Source organism: Gymnoscopelus braueri (genome assembly GCF_963280865.1).
Source record: "Gymnoscopelus braueri genome assembly, chromosome: 17".
NCBI classification, from domain to species: Eukaryota; Metazoa; Chordata; class Actinopteri; order Myctophiformes; family Myctophidae; genus Gymnoscopelus; species Gymnoscopelus braueri.
In genome coordinates, this window is record NC_137617.1 from 48,016,999 (window position 1) to 48,035,257 (window position 18,259).

At 40.1% G+C, this 18,259-nt stretch overlaps 2 protein-coding genes across 2 annotated transcripts in view; both read left to right on the forward strand.

The window, feature by feature from the left end:
* Nucleotides 1-18,259, forward strand: part of LOC308105203 (uncharacterized protein) — a gene marked incomplete at its 3' end in the record, with an annotated part of 438,556 nt that overhangs the window by 99,396 nt on the left and 320,901 nt on the right. The gene's annotated exons all lie outside the window — the stretch shown is intronic.
* LOC308104376 (NACHT, LRR and PYD domains-containing protein 1b allele 5-like) overlaps nt 1-18,259 on the forward strand; it is a gene marked incomplete at both ends in the record, with an annotated part of 41,702 nt that overhangs the window by 23,339 nt on the left and 104 nt on the right. The window lies entirely within an intron of this gene.

Genomic DNA, 18,259 nt, shown 5'->3' on the forward strand with positions numbered 1-18,259 from the left:
TAAAGAATGTGGCTTTGTTGAGAGACTGATACTTGATTTGATATCAGATGCAAGCTAATGTTGAATCTATTGCACTGGTAGCTGGTAGCTATTGGAGCAAGATGTTCCACAATAACATGGCCCATGTCATTACTGCCAGTACCCTCTCCTCTGCCTCATTGAGGGTAATGGCAGTAATGACATGGGCCATGTTATTTTGACCAAAATTGTACAAGTTTATATATTTGAAAGTAATGTAAAGTGTACATGATGTGAACATGCATGGTACATCATTATCAGATTATCCTTCAACTTCTTGTTTATGCCCCAAAATGACTGGATCTGTTTTGTAGCAATTTGTAGCAATTGTAGAAATGTTAGACCTTAATTGCCGAATGTTTAAGCATATTCTAATCATGTAAACTTTACTTTAAAACATTTTCCAAATATTTTATTTGTTTAACATGTTGGACAGAATAGCCAATTTTACATTGAGGTGCCCAGCTATCCCGTTATCCCTGCATCATACCACAAACAGCCTAACACGTTAACTTTAAGATGAGGGCAAAGTAACTACAATTTCATTTGACAGCTTCAGTCCATGTGGGACTTCATCAGTGCAAATTTCAGTAAAATAAGCATTACGTTCCTTACCATGTACACATTTAAATACTTAACATTTCTCTATGTAGCCTATTGGCCATCATTCCCATTTTCATTCTTCAATACTAATGATCAAATAAACAGATAAGGCAGGTGAAGATCAAAATGTACTAAAATATGTACCTGCAAAACATTTGAGGTGAGAAACTAATGCAGCATGCAGTAGCATGCATGCTTCAGCAGTAGCAGACCAGGGAAAAATAATTCTCTTGCTACAGCCAGGAGCCAGTTTACTTAATTATCACATACTGTAGATTGGAAATAGGGAGAAACAATGAACCTGACTCTGTACAAACTAAGCTAACAAAAGCTAGCTAATCTGCACAGAACGTGAAGTGTAAAACTTAAAGCAACAATTTATTAATGGGGGAGTGAACTTAACATGCTTGCTGCCTGTATCAAATCAAGTTGTTTGCAGCTGCAAGGATAATGAGGTGGGAGCAGGGGTCATCACCATGGCAGCTTGTGATGGACATTTTCATTAATATTTCATTTTCGCCACGGACATGCAAAATAATCATTGTACCAAAAACACGGTGGCCTAGCCCTAAATGTATACTAATGGACTCCTAATGTGTCATAGGGTCTATTCCAATGTGCTGCACATTTTAAAACAATAGTACAGTATGTCTGCTTTAACTACTGAGCGACCAACAAATTAAATCCTAATTATTTTGGATTATAATAGTTGAGTCTCATCAGTACAGACAGTGCTTCAACCTCAAAAGGGCCACTTAGCTGCAAAGGTGAGTGGGTGCGTAGTATACATCATATGGCTAATATAGAGATTGCTGCCTTTTCAAAAGACAGTGTTACTTGAGGACAGAAAGATATCAAGTTCTACCAGCTAAACCATTTGGTTTGGCAAGGTACAGTAGTGCATTCCATTAAGGTGATCAGGTATTCTCTGTTGATGAGAAAGTCCAAGGCATGCACACGTAAGACACACCCTACAAGCTACACTTGATTTGTTTTGATTTATTAGACATAGTAATTGCATGGTAAATGCTTCTCACGGAAACGTCAAGGATAAAATGCCAATGGAACACTGCAACAAGGAAACTTGAGACAAAAAAAATATGCACATGATGAGTGATTAATGAAGGGCATGCCAGGATTCTAATTGAATGCAGTGTCACAATAGTTTAATGCGGAGGCGCCTGACTTTGATCAGAGGTGAGCTAACTTTTAGGTTGGAGGAGGTCCTAGGCTGTGGATGGAGGGTTACCATGGATTATGATTGGGGAGTGTTATTATAGTTATTATAGTTGTTATAATTGTTATTATTGGACACTTTGAAACACTGTCTCTCAACTAACGACAACCAGCTTTACTTGTCCAGTTCTGCCCTCCTTTGCCTTGGTAGCAAATAGCTCCTTCAGGGGTCATCAACATGTCCGTACATGGACAAACATGTCTGTGGCAAGACTTGTCTATGTCTGTGTCTTTTTTTCCTTTTTGTTTTTAAATAAAAATATATTTAGCCTACATATTTTTCATTATAATGTAAAAACATATTCTAAAATACACAATTGAATCTTAAACAAATGCGTTTCAATAATTTTGGTGACTCATAAAGTGTCAGGATGACATTCTCATTAATATGATGCAGGAAATTTGTGGTATTGTATGTTTTAACTGTACATGATTGATCATATGAGGACAACAAGACAACAAGATTACCTGAAAATGTCAAAACATCCGTTCAACCCTTTGTGGGATACTAGTATTTTTATTTTTTAAGACAATGGATTAATGGAGTGTATGAGGTGTGTCAGACAATGAAACAATTAAAGTCAACAGTAATGTGAGTGACCACAGTGGAAATGGTGTGGGAAAAGAGCAAAAACAGAAGGCATGTCATCTGTTGAGAAGGAGCACCGAGGAAAAGGAGGGCAGAACTGGAGTAAAGTAAAGTTGATTTATGTCAGTTGAGAGAAAGCGTTTCAAAGTGTCCAATAATGCTAATAATAACCATAGTAACACTTAATCATAATCCATGCAACCCTTGATCCACAGCCTCACCATCAGACCTCCCACTCACCTCTGATCAAAGTTAGGCACCTTTGCATCAAACTATTGTGACACTGCATTCCTTTCAATCCTGCCATGCCCTTCATGAATCAGTCATCGTGTACAGTACATAATCATCTGTTTTGACTCTCAGGTCATTTTCCATAGTTCGATTCGGCACACCTTAGACTTTCTCATCAACATAGCTAGTACCTGTTCACCTTAATGGAAACCACAACTCTTAAAGTTGACACACATAAAACTAGTTTAGCTGGTAGAACTTAATCTCTTCCTGTCCTCAAGTATGGCCCTTTTGCTCCTGTGATGTAAGATGAATGCACTGTCTGTACTGATAAGACCTAATTATTGAAATCCCAAACATGGAATATACTCGGACCATGCCACATTTAATGCCTGTCTCAGGAATGCCACCTGCCAGTATACAGTGGATAACTTCCCAGTCTCCAGGTTTTCGAAAGTATAGCTACCACTTTAACCCACATCCCAATTTTGGGCATGTCATTATAGGCTAAAAAGTTACTGATCTACAAGCTCACAACATGCTGTGATGTGTTGTGAGCTTGTAGATCGGCTTTCCCCCCCAAATAATATTTTATTTATTTATTTGATGGCTTGTTTAAAAATGGCTTGTTTAAAATGTGTAGCGCCCTGGAATAGAGTAGACAATATGGCACAGGAGTCCATTATTATATATTTAGGGCTAGGCCTATGTGATTTTGGTCAAGTTATTCAAACGCATTTTTATATGGTTCTACATTATAATGAAGAAAATATATAGAATATATCTAGAATTTATTTTCTAAATAAATAAAAAATGTCTTGCCACGGACATGTTTGTCCGTGTACGGACATGTTGATGACCCCTGGGAGGGCACTTGACATCACTGCATCAGGTGAAAAGTGAGACTAAAACTGACTGATGGCAGCCAGCTCATTTAAATTTTAATTATAAATAATAATTATGATTGTTGAAATTATAATTATTTGTCAAATGTTTGTCTTGATAAGGGCCACAGATGTTTGGCAGGCCATAAAAAAATATATATATATATATATTAGGGCCGGGACTTTATCGCGTTAATTTCGATCAATTAATTACAGAAAAAATATCGCGTTAAAAAAATAAACGCATTTTAATCGCACCTATTTTTGCACCGCGGAACGTTTCTCGCTGGACGAGTTTCAGACGGACCGATTATACCAGCGCACCAATCCCAACGTGCTTCTCACACAACAACAAGCTGCAGCCAGCACGGTGCACGAAATCATGAATTGAGACACGACTGCATAGCCTGCTTGATAATGTTGGCTGGGCAAATCAGAATCTGTAATGGATGCCCCCCCTACGCGCGTGGGCTCCCCCCCACCCCGTTTGTCCCGTTTAGGGGGAGGTGCGGTGCGCTGGGGGGGAGGGGTGCACGATGCGGTGCGGGTCACATGCGCGCGATTTTTATTAATAATTAATTAAACTACTATAAAACAACAGTAACAACACCACTCTACCAGCCTCCAGTGGTGGAAAATAGCAGATCTACAAGCTAACAATGCATTGCGCTTGTAGATCTGCTATTTTCAAATGGCAAATATAGGGCTTAAGTGGTTACTGTATGTTTTGTAATAATAATCGAAATCTACAAAGTAACTAGTAACTAAAGTTTTCAAATAATTGTAGTGGAGTAAAAGTACAATATTTGCCTCTGAGATGTAGTGGAGTAGAAGTAAAAGTATTAGAAATTGGAAATACTCGAGTCAAGTGCAAATACCTCGAAATTGTACTTAAAGGGTTAGTTCAGATTTTTTGAGTATTTTCTGTATGGAATACTTACCATTAATGTAGTGGTTGCAAAGGTATTAATTGATTGCCCGAGTCCCGCGGTCAGAGTTATGGTCCGGTTCTGATAAATATGAAGTAGTTCCGGTAGATTAGTAGATTTGGTGGGGGCCGCTCATTAAAAATAAATTAATTTAAAAAACTAGCGTCATTTGTATTGTTGACCTATTTCTACCATATAGAGCAGGTTTCGCTCAATTTCGACCCCTCTGTCACATGGTACTAGTGTTTGTGTCCAGAATCACTGCGCCGCGGCAGCCTACTCACGCACAAAATATATGACATGTACTTAACCCTGTAAGACCCGGATATATTTGTACTTGCAAAAAAAAATTAAAAACCTTTCAGATGGTCTTGTAGGAGTATTTAGAAGAGGAAAATATAATGTTTTTAAAAAGAAAATGTTTTGGTAAGTTTTTATGCAAATGTTGACATTTAGCAACATTGGGTCCATCAGGTAGCAAAATTTCCTATAGGCCATTTTTATGGATAACATGGCAAATGTGTAATTACTTCACTAAAACAACTTAATGATTCATTTATATGGTTTATTATTTGGCCTCAGATCAATTATGAATAATATTTGGCCTCAGAACAGTATACATTATGAATAATAACACCAATAAGCCATATTTTTTAATCAATTTTATTAAATCAATCATGTCTTTGGACACAAACTGGCGGAAGTACTGCAGTGGTGTTTGGAGAGAACTCATATCTTCAGAGGTCAGAGGTGGGCCAGAAAAGTCTGTATTAGGGCTGATGAAGTCCTTTTTCAGCCACTGATATCTTGAATCACGGCGCTGAGCGGGTTTGGTCAGTTGGGGTGGCTGAATGTCTGCTGGGCGGTCAGTGGGTTCACTGGGTGGTTCACTGGGTGGTTGGTTTTCTTTGGACCCCATGCCACAGTCCTCTTCATCTGACTCTTCATCAGTCTCATTGATGTCTATGTCAACATCACTCTCTCCGTTCATCACGATATCCAGAACATCCCTGGCTGAGAAGCGAGTCCCTTTCTGTTGTTGTGGCATTCTGAAATGAAATAAAGACATATCATTAGTACATTTAGTAGTGCTTACACATCACTGCTGATGAAACAACATTTCACAAGTCATACAATACTGTCTGGCAAACCTATTGTGTGATGATGATTGCCCCTAAGTGGGCATCATTCCATTGCCCCTAAGTACCCACCACACCTTGAATGAATAATGAATAATAATGAACAACCCCCAACAAGTACCACAGTGGTCCCACTGTCCTTGTAGTATTGAAAGCAAATTAAACATACTGAGAAATAACAAGGAAATATATTGGTTAAACTATGGTTGAATATGTATTGTTTAGGGGGAGAGAGAAAGTTTGGGTGGACATTTTCTGAGGCTTACTGCTCAAAGCAAACAATCCAGTTTTTGTGAACAAAGGAACCAGCTTGTATGGTTCTGACTGTTAAAACAATGGTTACAAATATCATTGGAAATTAGAAATTAAAGTAAAAATGCACATATAGCCTACTCTCTCTCACTGTTTCTCTCTCTCATATATATATATATATATATATATATATATATATATATATATATATATAGTAATGCAAAGTGGGGGAAATACACATATAACTGTTTAAATCTATTGTGAAAACTATATATAAGGCTGAACAGTAGCAGGTGAACATTAGGCCTGCCCTTGTATTTTTTTGCAACCAAGAGGGCCCAACGTTGACCAAAAGCAACAAGTATGAATCATGCTATAATTTAAATTTGGGACATATATTTCACAATAATAACATATGTACATGTTCTAGACATTGTAATGTTCACCAAAACAAATATTACAGGCATATTACTTACGTTTTTGTGAGGAATATCTTCCAGAGAAAAAAGAGATCTGTTCCAACAGAGATTTTTCAAGTTGTGATGATTCCTGGCTCTGTGGGGGGTATTTATATGCAAATATCCTGGCCAATGGCATTGTAAGACTAAACAATAGGACCCAATGAGGATTTAGAGGTGAAAAAATAACAGAAAAACAAATTATTTAAACTCCTTTCTTTATAAAATATAATTGTTGCTCTAAAGCATCGCTGGGTCTTAGAGGGTTAAAGAGATATGCCAAAATCCATTTGAAAAAATTGCTTTTCACTGTTCTCATGTCAAATATTGATATGCGATTAAAATGCGATTAATTGCGATTAATTAATTACAAAGCCTCTAATTAATTAGATTAATTTTTTTAATCGAGTCCCAGCCCTAATATATAGAATCAGTCATCGTGTACAGTACATAATCATCTGTTTTGACTCTCAGGTCATTTTCCATAGTTCGATTCGGCACACCTTAGACTTTCTCATCAACATAGCTAGTACCTGTTCACCTTAATGGAAACCACAACTCTTAAAGTTGACACACATAAAACTAGTTTAGCTGGTAGAACTTAATCTCTTCCTGTCCTCAAGTATGGCCCTTTTGCTCCTGTGATGTAAGATGAATGCACTGTCTGTACTGATAAGACCTAATTATTGAAATCCCAAACATGGAATATACTCGGACCATGCCACATTTAATGCCTGTCTCAGGAATGCCACCTGCCAGTATACAGTGGATAACTTCCCAGTCTCCAGGTTTTCGAAAGTATAGCTACCACTTTAACCCACATCCCAATTTTGGGCATGTCATTATAGGCTAAAAAGTTACTGATCTACAAGCTCACAACATGCTGTGATGTGTTGTGAGCTTGTAGATCGGCTTTCCCCCCCAAATAATATTTTATTTATTTATTTGATGGCTTGTTTAAAAATGGCTTGTTTAAAATGTGTAGCGCCCTGGAATAGAGTAGACAATATGGCACAGGAGTCCATTATTATATATTTAGGGCTAGGCCTATGTGATTTTGGTCAAGTTATTCAAACGCATTTTTATATGGTTCTACATTATAATGAAGAAAATATATAGAATATATCTAGAATTTATTTTCTAAATAAATAAAAAATGTCTTGCCACGGACATGTTTGTCCGTGTACGGACATGTTGATGACCCCTGGGAGGGCACTTGACATCACTGCATCAGGTGAAAAGTGAGACTAAAACTGACTGATGGCAGCCAGCTCATTTAAATTTTAATTATAAATAATAATTATGATTGTTGAAATTATAATTATTTGTCAAATGTTTGTCTTGATAAGGGCCACAGATGTTTGGCAGGCCATAAAAAAATATATATATATATATATTAGGGCCGGGACTTTATCGCGTTAATTTCGATCAATTAATTACAGAAAAAATATCGCGTTAAAAAAATAAACGCATTTTAATCGCACCTATTTTTGCACCGCGGAACGTTTCTCGCTGGACGAGTTTCAGACGGACCGATTATACCAGCGCACCAATCCCAACGTGCTTCTCACACAACAACAAGCTGCAGCCAGCACGGTGCACGAAATCATGAATTGAGACACGACTGCATAGCCTGCTTGATAATGTTGGCTGGGCAAATCAGAATCTGTAATGGATGCCCCCCCTACGCGCGTGGGCTCCCCCCCACCCCGTTTGTCCCGTTTAGGGGGAGGTGCGGTGCGCTGGGGGGGAGGGGTGCACGATGCGGTGCGGGTCACATGCGCGCGATTTTTATTAATAATTAATTAAACTACTATAAAACAACAGTAACAACACCACTCTACCAGCCTCCAGTGGTGGAAAATAGCAGATCTACAAGCTAACAATGCATTGCGCTTGTAGATCTGCTATTTTCAAATGGCAAATATAGGGCTTAAGTGGTTACTGTATGTTTTGTAATAATAATCGAAATCTACAAAGTAACTAGTAACTAAAGTTTTCAAATAATTGTAGTGGAGTAAAAGTACAATATTTGCCTCTGAGATGTAGTGGAGTAGAAGTAAAAGTATTAGAAATTGGAAATACTCGAGTCAAGTGCAAATACCTCGAAATTGTACTTAAAGGGTTAGTTCAGATTTTTTGAGTATTTTCTGTATGGAATACTTACCATTAATGTAGTGGTTGCAAAGGTATTAATTGATTGCCCGAGTCCCGCGGTCAGAGTTATGGTCCGGTTCTGATAAATATGAAGTAGTTCCGGTAGATTAGTAGATTTGGTGGGGGCCGCTCATTAAAAATAAATTAATTTAAAAAACTAGCGTCATTTGTATTGTTGACCTATTTCTACCATATAGAGCAGGTTTCGCTCAATTTCGACCCCTCTGTCACATGGTACTAGTGTTTGTGTCCAGAATCACTGCGCCGCGGCAGCCTACTCACGCACAAAATATATGACATGTACTTAAAGAGATATGCCAAAATCCATTTGAAAAAATTGCTTTTCACTGTTCTCATGTCAAATATTGATATGCGATTAAAATGCGATTAATTGCGATTAATTAATTACAAAGCCTCTAATTAATTAGATTAATTTTTTTAATCGAGTCCCAGCCCTAATATATATTTCAAAAGGGTCTTTTGGGAAAAGGGCAATTTGAGGCAAACACCTCCCCTCTGCAGTGCTTTAAACTGAAAGCTGGTTTCATTTCTCTCCAAAATACCTTGAATACGATGGAAGACATGATTAATAATTACTGTGATTATGATAAGATTTACATTTCATATCATACACCATACAGTAAGAACTGTGACTACTGGCACACACCTCTCAGCAGGTGTGTGCTGGCAGGTTGCTCAAAACAAGAGCGATTACCAACAGAAGCATATTGGGTGATTTTGGCAAATCTTTTGGAGGCGCTACCCACACGTTTAGCTGTGTTGCTCATTCCACCAATGCCCGATCCTTACAAGCTGTACCTCGTTGTAAAGGTGACTAATCAACAGTAAAAATGATATAAAACACAATACCAATTGGTATTATTAAAGTGGAGATATAATTGACCGAAGTTAAGTTTCCGAACTTATTTTGAGCAGTTTATATTTACTCAAGTACTATGCAAGTGCTTACAATGCACAGTTTAATTTTGAGGTCCTTTTACTTTACTTTCCATTTTTGTTACTTCTACTCCAGTACAATGACAGCATTTGACAGCTTTAGTTACTTGTTACTTTGCAGATTTTATTATAAATACAAAACCTACAGTAACCACATACAGCCGATGTGTGACACGTTATGAGCTTGTAGATTGGCTATTTTCTGAAAATGTGAGTACTTTTACTTTGGTACTCAAAGTATATTTTGATGCTAAAACGTTTGTACACTGCAAGCTCCAAAACTCCCCCCTCCACACACACACACGCACACGCACACGCACACCCACACATACACCCCATACTCCACCGCCACCCCACATCACTTGACATACCCCCCTCTGTCATACAAACTATACAAAAGAAAAGCCGATCTATGTGATGTGGAAAAAGCTTGACAGTCTTTGGAAAGTGTGAGTAGATGTGGCGGCAGTGGCTCAGGGGTAGAGTGGCCGGTAGAGCGCCCGGATGGCAACTGTGAGGTTCACAGTTCGATCCCGGGCTCCCACTGAATTAATGCCGAAGTGTCCTTGAGCAAGATGCTGAACCCCTGATTGCTCACGATGAGCAGGTGCCATGCATGGTTTCCTCCGCCATCAGCGTGTAGATGGGTGAACTTTTGATGGCAATAATTTTGAAAATTTCAAGCTCCAATTTAACACTAATGGTGTGTATTGGTCAACATAACCCACACAACTCCCTCCACCCCCACACCCCATACCCCCTCTCTCTCACACACACACACACGCACGCGCGCGCGCACACACACACACACACACACACACACACACACACACACACACACTTTAAACCATAGTCAATAGCTAATCTACAAGCTCACTGGAGCCAGGGGGAAGCACCCCACAGCCATCGCTCCTGCCCCCTATACCCCTCCAACCCCTTACTACCATCAGCTATTCAAGTAGGCGTTTAACTGATGACAATTAGGAGAATGATAACGGGTGCCCCCGATCTGATCAACCGGAGGCAAGTCTGCACCCACACACGACACAAAGACAGAGATACCGAGTCAAACTGAATTTGTACTTTTTATAACTACAGGTTTTTGGCTTTAAAGCGAGCCCACATTGTTTCTTCAGGAACAATATTTCTAGTTACAGTATGTTATCATTTGACTTGCATAAAGACAAACAGGATTTCTTGAGGAGTAATTGGGGGGCTTTAGCCAGTAAAGTCAAGAATGTGGAGGCCAAGTAGAGGGTTCCATCGTGAAATGGCCCACAACGTTCAAGCTGAGAACACAGCCCAACAATGCATGAGGAGGGAGGGTCCTTGGCAGTGTGACCACCACTGTAGCAGCAGAGGCCTTGTTTAACACTCTTCTCACTCACAAGGAGTGGGTAATTAAGGAGTTACTGGTAGAGTTCTCAACCGGCCTGAAAATTAAAGCCCAGCCCGGCCTGGCCCAGCCTGAATAAGATTAAGCCCGAACTGGGCCCGACCGGTCCAATTACCATAATTTAGACCAGAGACTGGCCCAATAGACCCAAAAAAAAAGAAAGCGAGTTAATGCCAGAAACAGCTGTACAACATGTTACATTATATACATCAAATACAACAACATGCATAGGTCAAGCAGTATAAAATTATATGCCTTTGTCACAAGCTGATTTATCCTTTGTCGTGTGGCGGTGTCCCGTGGCAAACACAGCTAATCTACAAGCCCACAACACATTGCATCAGTGACGCCTTGTGGACTTGTAGATCGGTTCGCGTTCATGCGGGACACCGTTGAACGATGAAGTAAAACCTTGAGGGGAGACTTCTCCCGTCTGCCTCTCAAACTGACGGCTCTGTGATCTCGCGAGACCAGCTGCCATTTAAGGTTACATGCGCCCAGAATCTCGCGAGAACTTGTACGTTTTAATTATTGAGGGTTCGAGGCCTATAAGGCTCGAAACTTCTTTGAAACTGCCTCTTTTCTTCCGCCGTTTTTGCAGTTCTGGCCCAACCGTGTGGTAACTTTTTACGAAACTCTGCAATATGATAGAGGGCTTTGCCAAACGGCGAAGACACGAAACTCGCAACCATTGGCCAAAGGGTGGCGCTGTAGCACTCAATTGAAAATGCCAACTTTGAACAAGTACAACTCATGCACTGTTTGACCTACAGCCATGAAACTTCGATACACACATGCGTCTCCTCATGCCTAACAACTTTCATATTCTGATATACTTTTGACCTTTGACCTTTAGATCTCCCACCATTTTGTATTATATGAAAAACAGTAAAAATCTCCTCCTGGGATCTTTGAGCAATCTGCACGAAACTTTTTACACATGAGCTTTGGACCTCTGCCGACAAACTTAAGGAAGCGGATTTTCCATAAGTGAAAAAATGAAGCTTTTAAGAGCCAATGAATATTGCAGTTTTATGACAATTATTCATCTGCTCCTAACACATACATGCAGACTCACATGTGTTTGAAACTTTGCAGTAATGTAGAGGGTCATTCCAAGTATCACTGAAACCAATCTTACTCCAATTGGTCAAAGGGGGGCGCTATAGCAATTTTTTTTAAATGCAAACTTTAAACAGGCAAAAGTCATGCCTCGTTTGGCCGACAGCCGTGAAACTTGATTACACATGTGCCTTGACTCATGAGGAACACATCTATCACTTTGACCAGTAAGCTCGGCCCTTAGATTTTCCGCCATATTGAGCAGTTTGAAAAACATTTCAACCCAGGATTTCTGAGCAATTTGCGTGAAACTGTGTCATCTGTGTGAACTTCTTTTTCACCAGTTCACGTCTGTTGGTCCAATGGCTGATTGGTAAACTATATGCCTTGCAACCACAGGGACACCAGTTCGAGTCCCACCTCATGCAGACTTCATCTCAATTGCATTGCACACAACATGACTGTATCAATGAATAAATCTGCAATTGTTAAAGATATCATGAAACGCTTATTTGAGAGTAGTTATTTTCAATGTATGACGTACTTCATTCCCCCTTTTGTCTTGTTTTGTTGGATTCTCCTTTCTCACTGACTAAGGCTGTGGATTGAATAGCTCAATCAGTAAAATGTTAGCCTCTTGTTCCGAAGGTCCCCCCTTCAAACCCCACTCTATACAGTTTACATTTAAATTTAAATTGCATTGTACAAAACATGACCCTGTTAATTCAGACATGTGCAATTTAAAAAAAATAAAGCCCCACAATACGGTTTCACAATACGGTTTCACCTACATGTATGAAAATAGGTACACACCTGTATCATGTCCCGACTTACGAAAAAGTGTCTTCGAGCCATGACCAAAACCAAACAGGAAGTCGACCATTCTGAATTTATAGTGCCTTTCTTTTGCATTTCAGGCAATTTTCACGCCTTTCAGGCCATTTTCATCTTACTCCAATTGGTTGTATGACATACTTTCTTGTGAAAATAGCCGATCTACAATCTCACAACTTTTCAGATAGCAACGCGTTGTGAGCTTCTAGGTCGACTATTTTCACTAGTTTCCATTCCGAGGAGACACAAAAAATCTTTATTGGTAATTGTTTTGTGAACCATTGATCTAGAGTAGTTAGCGAAACAGAGGCTTGGTTCATTACGGACGGAAAAAACTATAGATATCAACAGACACCATCAGGGAGGTCATATCTCTATTTCAATGAGAAGAGAGGCAGCCTTTAAATCCATAGGTCACTAGTTCGATCCCTGTCCCCAACAATGTGTTGAGGTGATCATCATTTGGAATTCTTAGTTTTACAAATAGTGTTTCTTGAGGTTAGGTCGTTGTTTTACTGAGGTTAAGGTTAGTGAGGGTGGGTGTAGAAAAGAGTCATCTAGTCAGCAACCTTCCCCCTACTCCCATGGATTGGATCCCCCCCTCTCACCTGCTCTCACTCATCACCAATACACCTGTCTTCACTCACAACTCATTAGTGGCCTGGTGGCTTTTTCTTTGAAATAATGTGTAGTTTTTCAAATATTTAACTTTAAGCGCCCAATGCCACGTTATTGGCCATGGCCATTTAAAGGGTAGCAACATTAGCAAACAAATGAGTCTATACCTGTAAGTGCTGGTAGTGTGCCAGCCTATGAGTCCCAAAGGTCAAGGGTTCGATTCCTGTCAATGGCCATGGTTTGAAGTGTCCATGAGTAAGGTTCTCAACCCCAATTGCCCCCCTCCGTACTATCCACAATCCCTCTGCTCAGCTGTTGAGAATGCTCATTTGTTCATTGCATGGGCTGCTTTGTCTCAAGTTCAATCTATTCTGTTTCTACGTCTTATTGTGCTATTGTTGCATATCGCTTTTTGCCTTATCCCTCGAACCCGCTTATTGCTGCTTGCAGCTATATTTAGGGCCCGAGCACTGCACAGTAGTGCGAAGCCCTATTCAAACTGCAATGATTATTATTAGGGCCCGAGCTCTGCACAGTAGTGCGAAGCCCTATTGAAACTGCATTGATTATTAGGGCCCGAGCACTGCACAGTAGTGAGAAGCCCTATTGAAACTGCAATGATTATCATTATTATTTTATCCATAATGAATCGCGTTTTTAAGGGGCAATACGTACTCCAAAAGTTACGCAACATTGCACACACATTACCAGTGGCAAAAAAATACGTATTTATATCGCCTCAAAAAGGGGCGTGGCCTAATGGCTCAATAGCCCCATACAAAACTTTGTGCTTCAAGCCCGACAATACCGTTTCACCAACATGTATAAAAATCGGTACACACCTGTATCATGTCCCGACTTATGAAAAAGTCTCTTGGAGCCACGACCGAAACCAAACAGGAAGTCGGCCATTTTGAATTTATAGTGGCGTTTTTGTGCATTTCACGCCATTTTCACAGGTTGTACTCGAGCTACTACGCCCGAGCACTGCACAGCAGTGCGAAGCCCTATTGAAACTGCAATGATTATTATTCCGCCTCTGCTTCCCGATAATGAGGGGCCGTAATTTTTTTTGAGGGGCAATGCGTACTCCAAAACTTTACGCAACTTTGCACACACATTACCAGTGGCGAAAAATTACGTATTTAAATCGTCTCAAAAAGGGGCGTGGCCTAATGGCTCATTAGCGCCCCCTACAAAAGTTCGTGCTTCAAGCCCCACAATACGGTTTCACCTACATGTATGAAAATAGGTACACACCTGTATCATGTCCGACTTACGAAAAAGTCTCTTCGAGCCATGACCAAAACCAAACAGGAAGTCGACCATTCTGAATTTATAGTGCCTTTTTTTGCATTTCAGGCAATTTTCACGCCTTTCAGGCCATTTTCACACACTTTAACGAACTCCTCCTAGGCGGATTGTCGGATCCGCCTCAAATTCGCTCAGAGTACACAAAAGACGTTAACGATGAAAAGTTATCAAAAGCTTGAGTTTTCGTGAAACGGCTTGACCGTGGCGAAGCGTCCAACTTCAACGCCAAACAGGAAGTGAAAATAGCCGGAATCTACAATTCCTATTGGCTGGGCTTTAACCCTTTAAAGGTCACCCCAAGAAAAAAGCATTGGAAAAATTATTTCTTTGCATTTTGTATTTATTTGGGGCAATAGTAACAACAATCAATTATAATTTCTTTAACAGACCCAACAGTTTTCCAAATATAGGCCTCTACCAAACGGTTGAGATGTCACTTTATGGTAATGGTAAAAGTTTCATGCATTAACATTGATGTATATGCATTCACTGAGAAATATAGATATTTCATATCTCTGTCTATGAACATGACTATGTATACAAGTTGGAAATGTAAATAATCAACAAAAACAAAACACATTATAATAGCGAATGTATCAAAATACATTCAAAAGTGCAAGCCTATGTAGAAATAAACCAGTGTGGTATGGGTGGTGGCTGATTTAGGCAATCACACCTGGCCTGAGTCCAAACTAATAGGCTCTATGCACAGCAGACATATTTGAAAGAAATTGGGCCTCTTCCTTACTTGCTTCACAGGCATTACCAATGATGCTAATGAAGGCTCTGGTCCATTTAGTGTAGCACAGTGGTTCTAAAACTTTTTAATTTCAAGGACCCCCAAAACTTTGAGAGAGTATTAATGGAACCAAATGTACCCTTATTTGTACACTCTCAGTGTTACACACCTGTAACGGGCCATTTGGAACCCTCTCAATAAACCATGAGGGTCCCAGGACCACACTCTGAGACCCACTGGTGTAACAGTGTTTCCAGTGAGCCAACATGCACAATATCAGCACTTGTACCAGAATGTCAGAAAGATCAATGTCTCCCATAATGTTCCCCAGTCTCTTCTGCTTGTGAGAGTTGATCAGCATCATCTCTTTGGTCATCTTCTTCATCACTCAGATCATCAAATTGGTCCATTTATTATTTCAGCACCACTGCCTTTACCACTAAATGACAATTCAACCATTTGGTTGAGCATGTTTTTTTAGATGGGAATAAAATCATACTAATACATTTTTTTCAACATGAATATAATGAAATAACATTTATGTATTATATTAACAACACTGAATTAGCAGAAGCCCTATTTATCCATAGCAAATAGTACATTTTAATTACTTTAGTTTAGCTTCACTACTTTTACCATAAAGTGAAAAACAACCCGTTTGGTAGAGCATGTTTTCAGAAAATTATTATACCATTATTAGATTTTTTTTTATTGTATCAAGTTACATAATCAGGTTCAGTAACACCTCTGAGATGATAATATGACAAAAAAAATTGTCTTACCTCTGAAATTTCAACCAAAAAAGCCCACCTTTCAGGAGTGGCTTAATTGATTTTCACTTCCTAAAAAGTGGCTACCTGAGAATCCATGTGACTGGGAAACAGTGACATCTGGTGGACCTTTTTTGCCATAACATACCTCAACCAAATGGTAGAAAGGGCTCAATCAGGTTGAGTTAAGTTCAGCAATGTTTTCAATGAGACTTAAAATGTGCTCTACCAATTGGTTGCGCAGACTGTTAAAGGGTAAACAGCCATAACTTCGGTTCGCAGTATGCTACCGAGTACAAATTTGGTATGTGGACTAAGACCACCAATAGGGACGAGCTGTAATTTCTGAAGCCCCGCCCCCTCTGTCTTCCTATTGGCTGGGCTTTAAACAGCCATAACTTCGGTTCGCAGCATACTACCGAGTACAAATTTGGTATGTGGACTTAGACCACCAATAGGGATGATCTGTAATTTATGAAGCCCCGCCCCCCTCTATCTTCCTATTGGCTGGTCTTTAAACAGCCATAACTTGAGTTCGTAGCATGCTACAGAGTACAAATTTGGTATGTGGACTTAGACCACCAATAGGGACGAGCTGTAATTGCTGAAGGCCCGCACCCTCTGTCTTCCTATTGGCTGGGCTTTAAACAGCCATAACACTGGTTCCGAGCATCGAATACCTACAAGATTTGATAGGTACACTTAGACGGCCAATAGGGACGGGCTGAAATTGCTTAAGCCCTGTAGCCTTACAGGGTTGTATCTTGGACAGAACGTCGAGGGCCCGTTCTTCGCTGCTTGCAGCTTTAATTAGGGCCCGAGCACTGCACAGTAGTGCGAAGCCCTATTGAAACTGCAATGATTATTATTCCGCTTCCGCTTCCCGATAAAGAATCGTGTTTTTGAGGGGCAATGCGTACTCCAAAAGTTACGCAACTTTGCACACACATTACTAGTGGCGAAGATTTAAATCGTCTCAAAAAGAGGCTTGGCCTATTGGCTCATTAGCGCCACCTACAAAAGTTTGTGCTTCAAGCCCCACAATACGGTTTCACCTACATGTATGACAATTGGTACACACCTGTATCATGTCCCGACTTACGAAAAAGTCTCTTGGAGCCATGACCGAAACCAAACAGGAGGTCGCCCATTTTTAATTAATATTGGCGTTTTTGTTCATTTCATGCCATTTTCGTTGTACTTTAGCGAACTCCTCCTAGGCGGATTACCGGATCCGCCTCAAATTCGCTCAGAGTACACAAAAGACGTTAACGATGAAAAATTATCAAAAGCTTTAGTCTCTCCAGGTGCCCACATGTCCCTAGTGCCAAGATGTCTCCACCCCTAAGTGCCCACTCGTCCAGGTGCCCACATGTCCCCAGTGCCCAGTTGGTTTTGGTGCCCAGTTGTCCCTAGTGCCCAGTTGACCAGGTGCCCACATGTCCCTTGTGCCAACGTGTCCCTTGTGCCCACGTGTTCCTAGTGCCCACATGTCCCTAGTGCCCACATGTCCCTAGTTCCCAGATGGTTTTGTTGCCCAGTTATCCGTAATGCCCATATGGTTTTGGTGTCCGTCTGACCGGTTACCGGCCAGGGTGGCGGCTTGTGTTGGTAGCCAGTACTCGCCCCAAATCACGTTCGCCCCCATTTTTTTTCGCGGACCAGCGGTTCTTGTATTCTTGTATTTGTTTTACTGAAGATAAGGACTGTGATTTGGGGCGAGCATTTCGGTATTCCATGTGCGAGACAAATGTGAAGGTGGAAAAGTAGATGGTTGCCTAGCCAGAGCCATGAGCCATTTTTGTAGCTGGGAGTTGGGAGAGAATTGGACAACTGCTTGGCTCTGATCTAGTAGTCCGCAGAAATACAGGCTGGCAGGACCGGGCTTCAATTAGGTAGCAAGATGATGATGATAATAATAATAATAAGGGTAATAATAATAATAATAATAATAATAATAATAATAATAATAATAATAATAATAATAGAATAATAAATATAATCAGTGTAAGTTATTTTGTGTTCTATTATTATCATTGTAAATGTCTTGCTGTCTGTTGTCTTGTGTTCCAG